Source organism: Nicotiana attenuata, unplaced genomic scaffold (genome assembly GCF_001879085.1).
Source record: "Nicotiana attenuata strain UT unplaced genomic scaffold, NIATTr2, whole genome shotgun sequence".
NCBI lineage: Eukaryota > Viridiplantae > Streptophyta > Magnoliopsida > Solanales > Solanaceae > Nicotiana > Nicotiana attenuata.
The window spans coordinates 237,802-253,130 of record NW_017670553.1 but is presented as its reverse complement, the minus strand read 5'-3'; the positions used below and the strand labels follow the sequence as shown (position 1 = coordinate 253,130).

The 15,329-nt window shown below is 36.8% G+C and overlaps 1 long non-coding RNA gene across 1 annotated transcript; it reads left to right on the top strand.

Annotated features, from left to right (window-relative positions):
- Nucleotides 1-378: 378 nt before the first annotated feature.
- Nucleotides 379-3,279, top strand: LOC109240887. The gene is made up of 4 exons (XR_002070160.1): nt 379-558; nt 2,353-2,619; nt 2,759-2,905; nt 3,106-3,279. It is a non-coding gene; the product is annotated as an uncharacterized LOC109240887 (long non-coding RNA).
- Nucleotides 3,280-15,329: the final 12,050 nt, after the last annotated feature.

Sequence of the window (15,329 nt, the reverse complement as noted above, 5' to 3'; positions counted from 1 at the left end):
AAACCAAATCACCTCCGAATCATCTGAAATTTTGCACACACATCCCAAATCACCTAACAAAGCTACTGCAACTCTCGGAATTCCATTCCGACCCTCGGATCAAAATCTCACCTATCAACCGGAATTCACCAAAACACTAACTTCGCCGATTCAAGCCTAATTCTACACCGGACCTCCAAAATCAATTCCGACCACACTCCTAAGTCACAAATCATCCCCCGAAGCTAACCGAATCACCGAAAATCACATCCGAGCCCTATAACTCATAAGTCAACCTCCGGTTGACTTTTCCAAACCAAGCCTTCCTTAAAGTGTGTCTCATTTCTTATCAAAACCAATCCAAATCAACTCTAACACACCAAATACCGATAACGAAACATGAAGAAGCATAAAATGGGGGAAACGGAGCGGTAGCTCATAAGACGACGGGTCGGGAAGTCACAATCATCAAATGCGGCAGTTTTAGTACTCAATGTACAGTTCATACCAACAAGGTGCATGAAATTTATACCGTTGCGATCTAAGTTCCTCGCCGCCCAAAAACCTGACTGGTCAAAGGTAAGGAACTCTTCAAAATTTTCATCTTCTGGGTAGGTGTTATGTATTTTGTTTCATCGCATACACGTGGATTGTTTGATGGTGTATTGTTCTAGGAGTTACTGTGGGTTTCCATTATTTTTTAGTTTTCTGTAAAATAAAATCCCTGAAGACCAGATCTATACAATGCGTTACCAAACCAGATCTAAATGTGGATCTTTTTCTTCGCTTGTCAAAGGTGTGCCGTCTATTTTCCTTTAGAAAGTCATAATCGAGTGTCTTAGAGCACTACTTGAGTGTATTGTTTTAATGGTCTGAGCTCTAAATTGTCGTTTTTAGCTCTTTCTTAGTCTATATAATGCTGCAGGTTTATAAGCCATGAAAATATGAGAAAGTTTTAATTGCAAAACAATCAAATCTCTTGAAATCAGAAACTGCTCTACTTGGTCTGAGTCCATCCAACAGTTGGTTTAACAGCAAGGCAGGGGGCATGATGCAAACTATCTGTTTTCCATCTTCCCGTTATAGCTTTTATTTTTTTTACCACAATATGTGCCTTCTATATTTCAAACTATGAATGTGGAGAAATTGAACGAAGGTCAAAGTCTTTTCTTACTGGAAAAATAGTAGCCTGGGTAAATAGACATGGAATGATTGGTTCTATAGATCGAATAGAATTAACTCCGGCTATGTGAGCTTGCTTTACTCGAATAGAATTAACTCCGATAGTCGCAGTAATCTGCCTTTAACTCCGGCTGTGTGAGCTTGCTTACAATTATCAGGATACCATTAGTTTGTATTAAGTCATGTTAATTCGTTTACTTTAGGTCCTGTGTTTTCTAGGAATCTTTTAGTCTAGAAATTTGTAAACCTGTTTATGGAGAGCTTCTAGCACTACTTTTTATTTGTACTTGGTATAATATCGGAGTAATTCATATAGCCTAGGGGCGGCAAATGGGCAGGTCGGATATGAGCGGGGTCGTAAACAGGCAATTTAGAAAACGGGTATATTATCCGACCCGACCCATATTTAATACGGATAAAAAATGGGTTATCCGGCATATAATATGGATATCCATATTATCCATGACTTCTTGAATATGATCACTTTTGGGAGAATTTCTAGTCTTCCAAACTTGAGGAATTCCCAATTTGAGTCTTTACAAATGTGAAAGTTAATCCATTAGTTATCCATTGGTTATCCATCTGGTCATCCATTTTCTAAGTGGATAATTCGGTTCTTATCCATATTCGACCCGTTGCAAAAAAGTTCATTATCCAACCAATTTTTTAATGGAAAATATGTGTGGATAACTGTTTTCTTTTAACCATTTTGCCACCTCTAATATAGCCTATGCCAACTTGGTTACTTGCTAGGAATTGAGGTGTAGTTGTTTGTTGTATTTGCAGTAATTGGCCTTCACCACCCTTTCGGTGTTCCTGGCTTTAGAGTACTGACTGTGGACTAAGTTCTCTGGACTCCAAAAAAAATGACCACAACTCAAGAGACCACGAGCTTAGCTTAGTATCTTTATTTCCACAGAACTGCTTTACTTTCCACGAAGATAAAAGTAGGGAATATGGTATAATGTTGGGTATATAGGTGTAACTTTGAATTAATATGTCTATGTCTTAATGTTGGACACAAACGCTTTAAATTTTTTCAAACTAGTTAGGTTTTGTGGTTTATTATCTGAATATTTTATGGAACTGAACAGGTCAGACTCTAGGACGTTGTAAGACTTTCTCAAAGTAGTTTTAGGTTTGAAGGTTTATTATCTCATACTATTTGAAATATCTGATCCACCTGGACAGGAAGACAAGTCCAAGATTCAGATAAATGGGGGAGCTATAATGTGGCCTACACTTTACCATAACTAAGAAACATGAGGAAACACAATACTTCATTGAGGAATTCAGGTACATATACTAGTCCGTCAACACCAGAATATGGAGATAACCATTTTGGAGGATTTCAGAAAGGCTGGAGCTCCGAGCGAGTTCCATTGCCAAACAACAACAGCAGGAGGCATATTAGTGCTACTGCATTGATGCCATTCTCTCTTCTACGTATGATATTGAGTAAGTATAGATGTAAAGTTCTGTGAGAGATGTCTACAAGTTCTAAAATTTCAGTGTGTCCCAAAATTCATGCTGACAGTATAATTTTTGATATGTAGTACATTCAAATTATCAGATGATTATTTCCTTGACTTTTTAGATGGTCTTTGAGGTTCTTAAGTTGAAGAATCAAGAAAGGATTGGATTGTAAGCTAGCAAAGTTGGATATATAATGAGAACAAAAATTTCGAAGGATGTTTGTTGTTCATCCAACTAAGTAACTCTCTACCCCAATGGTAGGGGTAAGGTATGCGTACACATTACCCTCCCCATACTCCACTTGTAAAATTATACTGAGTTGTTGTTGTTATATATAATTAAATTCTAAAAAATATGTGATTTCTTTATGGAAAACTTCATATGACAAGTAAACTTTAGTTGTTTTATGTGGACATGCTTCATTCCACCATTTTCTTGTTATTATTATTTTTTGAATTGCTATTGCAGCTTATGGAGGAGCAGAGAAAGCATCCAGATCAATTGGGACATGAGTGACTATTTGTTCTCTTTTGTAAAAGTATATGATATGTTTGAGTAGAGCAACCTTTTACTATTTTAATTTATTTTGAATGATATTTTTGGGGCTTTAGTTATGTCTTGCTAATATATTGCATTTCTTAAAACAAACTAAAATTCTCTACATATTTGATATTGCATTTATTAAAGCAATTGAAGATATTTTGCTATAGTTCTCTACATATAAAAAGCATTGAATCTTAGCTACATTACATAAATTTGTGTGGCTATCAATGTTTGTGGCAAATTCTTTAATTTGTAGCTATGAAATTTTTGAATTTGTAGCTAAACATATTATAAAATTGTAACCAAAAAGAATATAGCTATAAATTTTCGCTTTTTGTAGCAAATGAAATCTTTTGCTACAATTCTATATATCTCATGGTAAAAAAGGTGAAATCTTAGCTACAAAAAAGTTGTTTAATGCAAAAACTTCAGCCCATAGCTATGGATTTTTAAATTTGTAGCTAAACAAACCCATTATTGCCACGAAATTAAACCATAAAAGTAGCCACAAAATCTGAATTTACGTGGCAAACAAGTTATATCCTTTGCTACAAGATAATACCTCGTGGCTACAATATAAAGATAGCTACAAATGTTGTTCGCCGTGGCAAAAGAATGAAATAATTTGCTATGAGTATATTTTTTCGTGGCAAAAGACTCTTATCATTGTAGCTACAACACCAAAAATATTGTAGCAATAAGTACTAGTCCTTAGCTACGGACCATGTAAAGTCCGAAGCTAACTTTTAGCTACGCTACATTTTGCTACGAATGCTACGGAAACTTTTTTTGTGGCTAAAGTGTTTAGCCACGGAAATTTTCATATTTAGCTACAATGTATTTCGTAGCTGTATATGCATAATCTTGTAGTGTAATGGTGCTCGCCCCGTTAAACAAGCTCAAAGGCGTTTTAGGCCGGACTTGGTTCCCTTGATTGAAACCGAAGCTAACAAACTCATCGAAGCTGGCTTTATTCGTAAAGTTAAATACCCAACATGGGTTTCAAGTATCGTCCCTGTAAGGAAGAAAAATGGTCAGATTCGAGTGTGCGTTGACTTTAGGGATCTTAACAATGCATGTCCGAAAGATGAGTTCCCGCTTCCCATTCCAGAATTGATGATCGATGCTACTACTTGGTACGAGGCAATGTCATTTATGGACGGTTCATCAGGCTATAACCAAATTTGCATGGCACCAAAAGATGAAGAGCTTACTGCATTCCGTACCCCCAAGGGTATTTATTGCTACAAGGTAATGCCTTTTGGCTTGAAAAACGCTGGTGCTACTCACCAAAGGGCTATGCAGAATATTTTTGACGATCTTCTCCACAAGAATGTGGAATGCTATGTTGACGACTTGGTCGTAAAATCAAGAGAGAAGGGCGACCACTTGAAAGACTTGAGAATGGTATTTGAGTTGCTCCGGAGGTACCAACTTATGATGAACCCATTGAAATGCGCCTTTGCGGTTACTTCCGGAAAGTTCCTTGGTTTCATTGTTCGACATCGAGGGATTGAAATTGATCAAGCCAAAGTAGATGAAATCTTGAAAATGCCTGAGCCTCGGGACATTCACGAATTGAAAAGTCTGCAGGGAAAGTTAGCGTACCTTAGGAGATTCATCTCAAACCTAGCTGGGAGGTGCCAACCATTCAACCGCCTTATGAAGAAAGGTGTCCCTTTCAAATGGGACCAAGCGTGTAGCAATGCCTTTGAGAGCATTAAATCCTACTTGATGAAGCCTCCAGTTTTGGCAGCACCTATACTTGGAAAGCCGCTGATACTATATAATTCAGCACAAGAAAGGTCTGTTGGAGCACTACTGGCCCAAGAAAATAGTGAAGGGAAAGAAAACTCCCTTTACTACTTGAGCAGGATAATGACACCAAATGAGCTGATTTATTCGCCAATTGAAAAGTTATGTTTGGCGCTAGTCTTCTCAATCCAAAAGTTGAAGCACTACTTTCAAGCTCATGTCGTTCGTTTGGTTTCTAGAGCGAATCCCATCAAGTTTGTGATGTTAAAACCTGTCCTTAGTGATCGACTAGCAAGGTGGTACCTCCAGTTTCAACAATTTGAAATCGTGTACATCCCACAAAAGGCTATAAAAGGACAAGCGTTAGCGGACTTCTTGGCAGATCACCCTATACCTGACGATTGGGAGCTAACTGACGAATTACCTGATTAGGACGCCATGGTCATTGAGGTTCAGCCTCCATGGAAGATCTACTTTGACGGTGCTGCACATCAGGGAGGAGCTGGTGCTTGTGTAGTATTTGTCACTTCTCAAGGTGAAGTTCTGCCCTACTCTTTTACGTTGACGCAACTCTACTCTAACAACATTGCTGAGTATCAAGCACTAATACTTGGGCTCGAAATGGCTGTCGAAATGAAGCGGTTGCAATTGCAAGTCTTTGGTGACTCTTAGTTAGTGGTCAATCAGCTTTTAGGTAGTTACTAGGTCAAAAAGCCTGAATTACGCCCATATCATGATTACACTAAAAAGTTAATGGGGTGGCTCGGTGATGTGACTATTCAGCATGTGCCAAGGAAAGAAAATAAGAAGGTGGATGCTTTAGCTGCCCTAGCTTCATCTTTAACCCTGCCTGATCAAGCGCAAGTTACTGTCTGCCAAAAATGGGTAGTGCCGCTGCCAAATGAGACTGAAGGTGAAGAAAATGAACTCAAGCATCTTGTTGTTCTTTCTGAAGTCGAGAAAGAAGAATGGAGACAACCCATTATCGACTACTTGTGCTACGGGATACTTCCAGAAAATCCGCGGAGAAGAACTGAAATCCGTCATCGTGCACCTCGCTTCCTTTACTACAAAGATACCCTATACAGAAGATCATTTGAGGGAGTACTCTTGCGATGCTTAGGGGAATATGAAGCACTCCAAGCTTTACAAAAAGCGCATTCTGGGGCATGTGGGTCACACCAGTCTGGACCAAAGGTCCACTTCCATATAAAAAGGATGGGATACTATTGGCCAACGATGGTAAAAGATTTCTTGGACTATGCTCGAAGATGCAAGGCTTGTCAATTCCATGCAAATTTTATTCATCAACCTCCTGAAGTGTTGCACCCAACTGTTGCATCCTGGCCGTTTGATGCTTGGGGATTGGATGTTGTTGGACTACTACCAAAGTCCTCTGGTGGGCACCTATACATCTTGGCTGCAACTGACTACTTCTCAAAATGGGCTGAAGTTGTTGCTCTTAAGGAAGTAAAGAAGGAAAATGTTGTAAGTTTCATCCGAATAAACATTATTTATCGCTTTGGCATTCCTTGTTACATAATAACGGATAATGGAAAGCCATTCGACAATAGGCTGATGAACAAGATTTGTGATCTCTTTGGCTTCAAGCAACGTAACTCTTCGATGTACAATGCTGCCGCCAATGGTCTAGCTGAGACATTCAACAAGACTCTATGCAACTTGTTAAAAAAAGTCGTCTCCAAATCCAAACGAGATTAGAATGACCGTATGGAAGAAGCTCTATGGGCATATAGGACGACTCACCGCACGCCAACACAGGCTACTCCTTATTCACTCATTTATGGAGTCGAAGCCATCTTGCCACTTGAGCGTCAAATACCTTCGTTACGACTGGCTATTCAAGAAGGGATCACTGATGAAGAAAATGCTCGACTTCGATTAGTAGAGTTGGAATCTCTTGATGAAAAGAGATTGGAAGCTCAACAGAGTCTTGAATGTTATCAAGCTCGATTATCTCGCGCCTTCAATAAAAGAGTTCGCCCGAGATCCTTTCAAGTAGGAGATCAAGTCCTTGCCGTACGAAGACCCATAATTACTTCCCACAAACCTGTAGGGATGTTCACTTCAAAATGGGATGGGCCATATGTCGTACAAGAAGCTTACTCAAGTGGGGCTTACAAGCTGGTTGATGCAGATGGCATGAGAATCGGCCCTATCAATGGCATGTTTTTAAAGAAGTATTATCCTTGAAGTTGCAACGCTCCTTGACGCATGAGCCTAAACTGCATGTTGCTACACTCCTAGCCCGTATGAGTCTAAACTGTGTACGGCCCCTACAAAAAACAAAAAAAAAGAGCCCGCTAGGTTGAAAATCTCGAAAGAGGTAGCCTAGGCAAAAGTTAGGACGTAAAAAAAAAGAGAAGAAAAAATTCTACCCATTCTGAACTACGGTATGACTTGATCCTCTTCATCGAGGTACGTAGGCAGCTTAGAGTTTCATTCTGAGTTCATTCGCATAGGTTCAAAAGATACATATTGTCCCAATTGTTGTTCGAATGAAGTATAAAGGAATGTAAGATCAAGCTGAAATGCCATCCTCTTGTTGAACTTTGATCTCATTTGATTTAAAGGGGGCAACCCTCCATGGTAAATTAATATCTTCGATAGGCCGATTTTAGGAGGATGTCGAGTATTTGCATTGAAGTCCAGGGATTCTCTATGTCTTCAGGTTCGCCAAACCTTCAAGTTCGTTGGTCTACAAGTCCGTCCTCTGCCTAAAAAAAAGGGAAGAGAAGAGAGGCGTCAAAAGGAAACACAAGTATAAGGAAAAGATAGCTTGGCACTATGTTTCAAATTCAGTGAGACTTGAACCCAAGATATTTGTGAGAATATAGCTCTTAAATTCCGATTTATGGCAAGTAAGACATCTTTCGATCTCGAGGCTTCCATACCAAGATACAAAAGTTTTGGTGAAGTCGCGCAATCTGAAATCGTCAGCGTGTCAGAATATAAAGTTGATTTCAAAATATTATCTGGGACGATTTTTAAGTTGTTTGATTGAGAATTTTGGATATGTTCTAGATCTTAAAGTCTAGTTTTCAAGAAATCAAAAGGTTTGTAGTTTCGACGTTCCTACACCAAGATATGACTTTTTTGGTGAGACTGCGCAAACCTGGAACTGATAGCATGATGCAATATAAAGTTGATTTCAAAATATTATCTGGGAGGATTCTTAAGTTGTTTGATTGAGAATTTTGGATATGTTCTAGATCTTGAAGTCTAGTTTTCAATAAATCAAACAATTTGCAATTTCGATATTTCTACACCAAGATATAATTTTTTTTGGTGAGACTACACAAATCTGAAATTTTCGACGTGGTATATATATATATATATATATATATATATTATCTGGGTTCTGAATGTGTTTGATTCTAAATTTTGGATATATTTTAGATATTGAAGTCTAATTTTCAAGAAATCAGTTCATTATTTGGACTCTCCCACGACAAAATATGTATCTTTTGTTACAAGCGCTTAAAGCTGAAAATTATGCGACTAAGATAAAAGTCGGACAATGTAAAGCAAAAGAGAAGCTGAAACATTTAAGCCCTCAAAGCCTCCAAGTTGAAATCTTCAAGTTCGCCGGTCTTCAAGTTGAAGTCTTCACGTTCGCCACCCTTCAAGTTGAAAGCCCTCCAAGTCTCCAAGTTGAAGTCTTCAAGTCCGTCGGTCTTCAAGTTGAAGTCTTCAAATTCGTCAGTCTTAAAGTGAAATATTTAAATCTCCAAATCTTCAAGTTGAAGTCTTCATGTTGAGGTCCTCAAACTCATCGGTCTTCAAGTGGAAATATTTGAGCCCTCATATTTTTCAGGTTGAAACGTCAAAGTCTGCCGAATCTTCAAGTCTGTCAGTCTTCAGGTTGAAACATCAAAATCCACCGAATCTTCAAGTTTGTCGGTCTTCAGGTTGAAGTCTGCAATGTCCGCCAAATCTTCAAAGTTTTCCAAGTGTTCAAGTAAACGTCATCAAGTCCATGAAGTGTTTGAGTTGAAGCTTTATAACTTTCCAATCTTAAGGTGGACATATAAGTCCCTTTGCACCTTAAGTTGGCCTCTCCGATAGTCGGGCCATTTTGAGAGTAATCTCTCCAATAGTCGGGGCACATTGAGAGTAATCTCTCTGATAGTCAGGCAACATTGAGAGTAATCTCTCCGAGAGTCAGGCCACATTGAGAGTAATCTCTCCGATAGTCGGACCACATTGAGAGTAATCTCTCCGATAGTCGGGGCATTTTCAGAGTAATCTCTCCGATAGTCGGGTCATTTTGAGAGTAATCTCTCCGATAGTCGGGCACATTGAGAGTAATCTCTCCGATAGTCGGGTCAATTTGAGAGTAATCTCTCCGATATTCAAGCCACATTGAGAGTAATCTCTCCGATAGTCGGATCATTTTTAGAGTAAATCTCTCCGATAGTGGAGCCACATTGAGAGTAATCTCTCCGATAGTCGGGCCACTGAGAGTAATCTCTCCGATATTTAGGCAGGGATGAGTACCCATCCCCTCAAACCCTAAGACCGCCTTCTTCATGCGTGGATCATCTTCTTGAACAAGAACATATCTTTCTCGCTTGACCTACAAAAAAGAAAAAAAGACAACAAAACAAGAAAAGCACACAAGAAAAGAAGAAGAAATTACTTTTGCATTAATGCTTTCGAGTCCACAAAATAAACTCAAGTGGCTTGTAAATAGTGAGAATTGATATTCACGATTGGAGCATGCAGCCATATATGTATAGATGTCAGAGACTGCTTGCAAGAGTATATTAACGATGTGGGAACTACGACAATTCGTATTAGAAGCGAATCCGGACTCGTTAAAGAGCCAATTCGAAACAGATTTGGACTCCTTATCCAATTAGTGCGATGTGGGACAGATTTTGCTGCCGCCTAATTGTTACAATTGATTGCCTACTAGGAATTGGCTTAGTGGTGGGCGATGGAACTTTTCCAGAGGCAAAGAGTTTGCCTTAAGTTAAGGCAAATATTAAGATATGAAGAAAGGAAAATCCTACATGGCATATGGATGGGAGCTTCTTCATTAATTAAATAAGAGTAAATTTGCGACAATGCTAGAGCTAAAATCAAAATATGTGCAATAACAAGATGCATGACACATACTCAAGTTCAATTATTGCAATTGGAAAGAAATATTATTCTAATAGAACAATAAGAAGAATTTTTGGCAAAGTTCAAAATCTCCTGCCAAGGTGACGTCAATCATCTATATTTGTAATCAAATGTGTTTTGGTACAAAAGTATGGCAAACGAACATTTCAAGTACCAATTTGACGTCTTTATGATACTTCAAGCCTAGTCGTATTGATTTAATACCCGTCAAGTCTTGAAATAGGGGGTATTTGTAGGCACAAAAATTTTACTTAAAATTAAATACATAAAATAATTTGGACTATATTTTAAATTCAAGAAAAATTAGTCCAAATAAATATTATGGGCTAATATATAAATGAATTAATTATATAAGTCCAATACATATGGGTTAAATAAATAAGTCTTAATCCATTGGGCTAGCCCATTTAATTTGGCTAAAATGATGAGCCCACTTCATCAAGCCCAAGATGTAATCTTCCTAGAGGCCCAGTTTGGTACCACGTGTCCAATGACGTGGCGCGCCAAGTCAAGCGGAAGAGCCAATAGGATCATGCCACGTGTCAAAATGACAAGGCATGCCCAGTCACACTGAAAGGCCAATGAAATCGCGCCACGTGTGCAAGTGACATATTCTAGCCAATCAAATGCGGCTATGTCACACTTCAATTTGATTGGTCGGAAAGAGTTTGTTCTTATCACAACTCCTCCCTTTCCCAACTATAAATAGGGGTCTTCATAACCCAAAAAAGACACCAGAAGTTATAACGAGAAGCAAGAGAGAGCTCGTGGATCAAACGCCGCAAATTTCTCTACAAGTTTCAAGCTTCAAACAATCAAGTTCAAACTCAAGAACGAAGAACAAAATCAAGGTCAAGTTCAAGCAATCAAGCTAAAGCTCAAGAACAAGATCATCGTTCGTGGCGACAACTACATATTCAAGATCAAGCTCAAAGGCACTTGAATTTATTTACTGTTGAAAAGAAGAATCAGAGGATTCATAGAGATTATACACTCAAAATATTCAAAATAAAATACTATGATTGTTGCGATATTTTTCGGTCTTGATTTTATTTTCTTGATGCAATTTATTGTCTACAAATGTTTCTTGGCATGTGTATTGGACGTGTATATCAAGTTATGTAATATATAGTTTTCATCAAATAGTATCAATATAATCAAAATAAAAATTTGAATAAGTAATTATACACGAAAGAATAAAGCACAAACTTTTGTGTGTCGTATGCTGACTTGTTCATTGAGGATAATTGGATATCGTTTGAATCTATAAAGATAAACAATTAAAATTTAATCATTGTGTTAACTCTTTATCATAATTAATCGTTAATTAGCTTCCGTCCACCATTTTAAATTCATTATTCATATTGATCAAAGAAGTTACGAATTCACAATAACAGAAATTTATTAGTCTTAAATTTTATCAACTTTTGAGGGAAAATTTACTAAGAAATCATGTTTCACCAAACTCATTTAATTAGTACTACCTATCTATGCAAAATACATTTTTAGGAAAAATAAATTAGCAATGAAAAATATTATCAAAACTATGAAGAATATACAGAAAGATGAAGATATATCACTATTGTATAACTCTGTTCAAAGAAAATATCACGCAGAAAACTTTTATTGAGGGTTGGTCTCATGGATATGCAAGTATAACAAAATCTTAGAGGTCTGAGCAATGAGATTAGCGCATAAACTAAAAGTACAATTGCAGCAATACTAAAATAAGAGTAATATTTTCAGTGCATTTGCTCATGACAAATTATGGAGGAAAGTTCCAAAGGCTAATTTTGTATATATTAAAAAATAGATACTCACACTGAATGAGATTGTGGACATCGAAGAAAGCTACAAATAAAGAAATTCAAGCTCACAGAGTTTGCACAATAGATTACCTTTCTTCTGATTCCGAATATTGGTCGTAAAGAGAAGTGATGTATTATTGATCTCCGGATGAAGAAAAATTTGTTAGAGAGCAATGAAACTATTTGAAGATCATAAAGGCAACTGTCAATTTGGAATTATTTCAAGCATTTTCGTCCATTATTTTATTATATTACTATGGTTCCTCCATTCTAGTCCAATAAAATTGTTCGTTTCTTTATTTGTAGTGCATTTTCCTTGATTTTCATCACTTTGATGATGTCTTTTTAGCCACCCGAACTTTCCATCCTCCTTTGATTTGCTTTCTACTCTCCATAGTCCTAAAACAAGAAATTAAAAGAAGAAAAAGAAGAAAACGAAAAGCATGTTCGAAATAGTACGACAACATCCCCTTGTATATTAATCTTGGAGGAGTTTAAGTGTTCTAAAGATATTATCTCTCTCCACATTTGTGCTTCAATTGCTTAAAGGAAGATGATGCGCAAGAGAAATCCATTTTCGTATTTTTCATGGGTGAAATTAGAGTTGCCCTTCCCTAGAAAATGATATGGTAACAGAAATGCCTCTGTCAAAACTAAGAATCGTTTCCAATCGGCGCTTTCGGGAAAATGGCATGTGTCACTTTTTATACTGTTATGACATCCACTACAAAAACAAAACTGGAATTATCTACAAATATCGTCGCTAATCTGTCGCTAAAACGCTCTTAGCTAGCAGAATTTCTTGATAATCCGTCGCTAAATGAGATTAGCGACGGATTTTTTGTTTAGCTACAGAATTTGTCCGTCCCTAAAACCTGATTTTTTAGTACTGATCCTTGACAAAGTTGCAGTACATGTTATATATTTGCCAATGGCCATCTATTTGGTGCTAGATTATGCGAACGGTCACGACTCATCATTTAAAAATTTCCAAGTTTTCTTTTAATAAGTAGGATATTTTACGTAACTAAGAGCAATTTTAATAATTTAACTTTTAAGTTTTGGGTCCCATTTTTAATATAATATAATCATAGATATATTATTAATCCATATGCATTATGCATGTACCGCAACTCAATAAGTGTAATTTTTTTAAAATAAATACATAAATAATATTTAAATTATGTTTGAGAAATAGATAATATAAGTTAAAAACATAAGTGTAAGTTTTAAAAAAATGTTGATTCTATTTAATAACTCAATGAAGGAATAAACTCTTATCCATCCTTATATCTCGCTCCACCTACAACCACTTTATTAAGCTTTATAATTACGAAATAAAAATTATCTGACAATTGACTAAGATATATACATATTATTAATCAAGATATTTGATCCAATTATTAATAAAGTCTGTAACTTTTTCAGTAACTTATTTTAATTTGTATATAATTTCATTCACAAATATACTAATTAATATCAATAATTATTTTGATATTTTTTCCTTCACGTGAAGAAATAAATGAAAAACATAAGGAGATCATACTTATCTCTTTTTGTTAATCTCCAAAATCTGACTAAGGGAAAAAATTAAACTAAAAACATATTATTGTGGTTGTAATATATGGATACTAAATTAAACCAACATATGCAAGGCAAAAAAATTACAAATCATACTTCGACATATACCAAGTAATGTAATATGCTTTCATTTAATACACACAAAAAATAGTTATTGTCCAAAACAATACAACATTATGGATATAAAAACATAAAATTCACAGCCTTGTAGCATTTTCAGCCACAAAGAGCACCAGGAGATACATTTCATCAGGTAATTTCCTAGCATCAATGTTGTCAATAGAAGCTCTCCTACTGATAGCACAAAAAGAAGTGGTAGAAATTCAGCGTCCAGCATTTACGTAAAAATTTTGAAGTTTAATAACAAAATCAGATTATACAAGTTATTGCATTTACGTAAAAAGATTGAAGTTTAATAACAAAAACGGATTATACACGTTTTGTGAGAAGTGAAAAATTGTAGGCGGGATTTACATATAGGAGGGTTGCGCCTGGTTTTGTTTATTGTAAATGAGTTCATGAAAAGGCACTGTTAGACAAAACTTTTCATTACTAATGTGAAACGTTTTAACATGTATACACAAATCTTCAGAATAATTTTGTCGTTCTTTTTATTTAAAGATTATAATTTTTTAAAATAAGTAGGATAATTAGTTTTTTAAAAGGGTAAAAAAGTAATTTAACTTTTGACTTAAGGGCTTCCCACTTTTAATATAGTATAGATCATACAAAGTAACGGGGAGATTGACGAGGATGTCACACACCGTATAGGAGTTGGGTGGTTGAAATGGAGGCTTGCTTCTGGTGTTTTGTGTGGTAGGAATGTGCCACCTAGACTTAAGGGAAAGTTCGAACCGGTAGTTAGACTGGCCATGTTACATGGAGCCGAGTGTTTGCCAGTCAAGAAATTTCATGCCCAAAAGATGAAAGTAGCAGAAATGAGGATGTTGCGATGGATGTGTGAGCATACCTCAAAAGATAAGATTAGGAATGAATATATTAAGGACAAAGTCGGTGTGGCTCATGTGGAAGAGAAGTTGAGGGAATCGAGGCTGAGGTGGTTTGGTAATGTAAAGAGGAGAGACGTTGATGCCCCGGTTAGGAGGTGCGAGAGGTCGCCCGTGGCGAATCAGAGGAGGGGTAGAGGGAGGCTAAGAAGAATTGGGGTGAGGTGATTAGGCAAGACATGGCTCTGCTCCAGCTTACCGAGGACATGACCCTCGATACTAGGCCAGCCGACACAACTCCCGAATTAACAATTATTCAATAAAAGTCATCTTTATACCATTTATTAATCAACAAAATATCATTTATTAATCAACAATCTCATGATGTAAGTCTAAATGAATAGTGCGGAATAAATACACAAGCCCGACATCGGGGTGTCACAAGTCACGAGCATCTACTAAGGTCTGAACACAACTAAGAATCTAAAATGTACTAAATACAGTCTAAGGAAGACAAGAGGGAGAAAAGCAGTGCTGCGAACGTCGGGCAGCTACCTTGCTAACTCCAATGACTCTGCCACTGAGAAATCAACACCCACTACCGGGTTCAGAAATACTTGAATCTGCACACAAGGTGTAGGGAGTAATGTGAGTACCCCAACTCAGTAAGTAATAAAAGTAAATGAAAGCTGAGAAGTAAGAAAACACGTAAGCCACGTCATAACGCTACAGCAAATACAGTACATTTCAAAAAAATATTACAGAAATCATTTACTTCGTAAATCAAGCTCAGTTTCAGTAAAAATTCCTTTTTAAAACAACTTTCAATAGTTTCAAACGAGTGATAAAATAATGAGTAAAAATGATAGAAACGTAAACAACCCCTCGGGCAAAACATGTACCA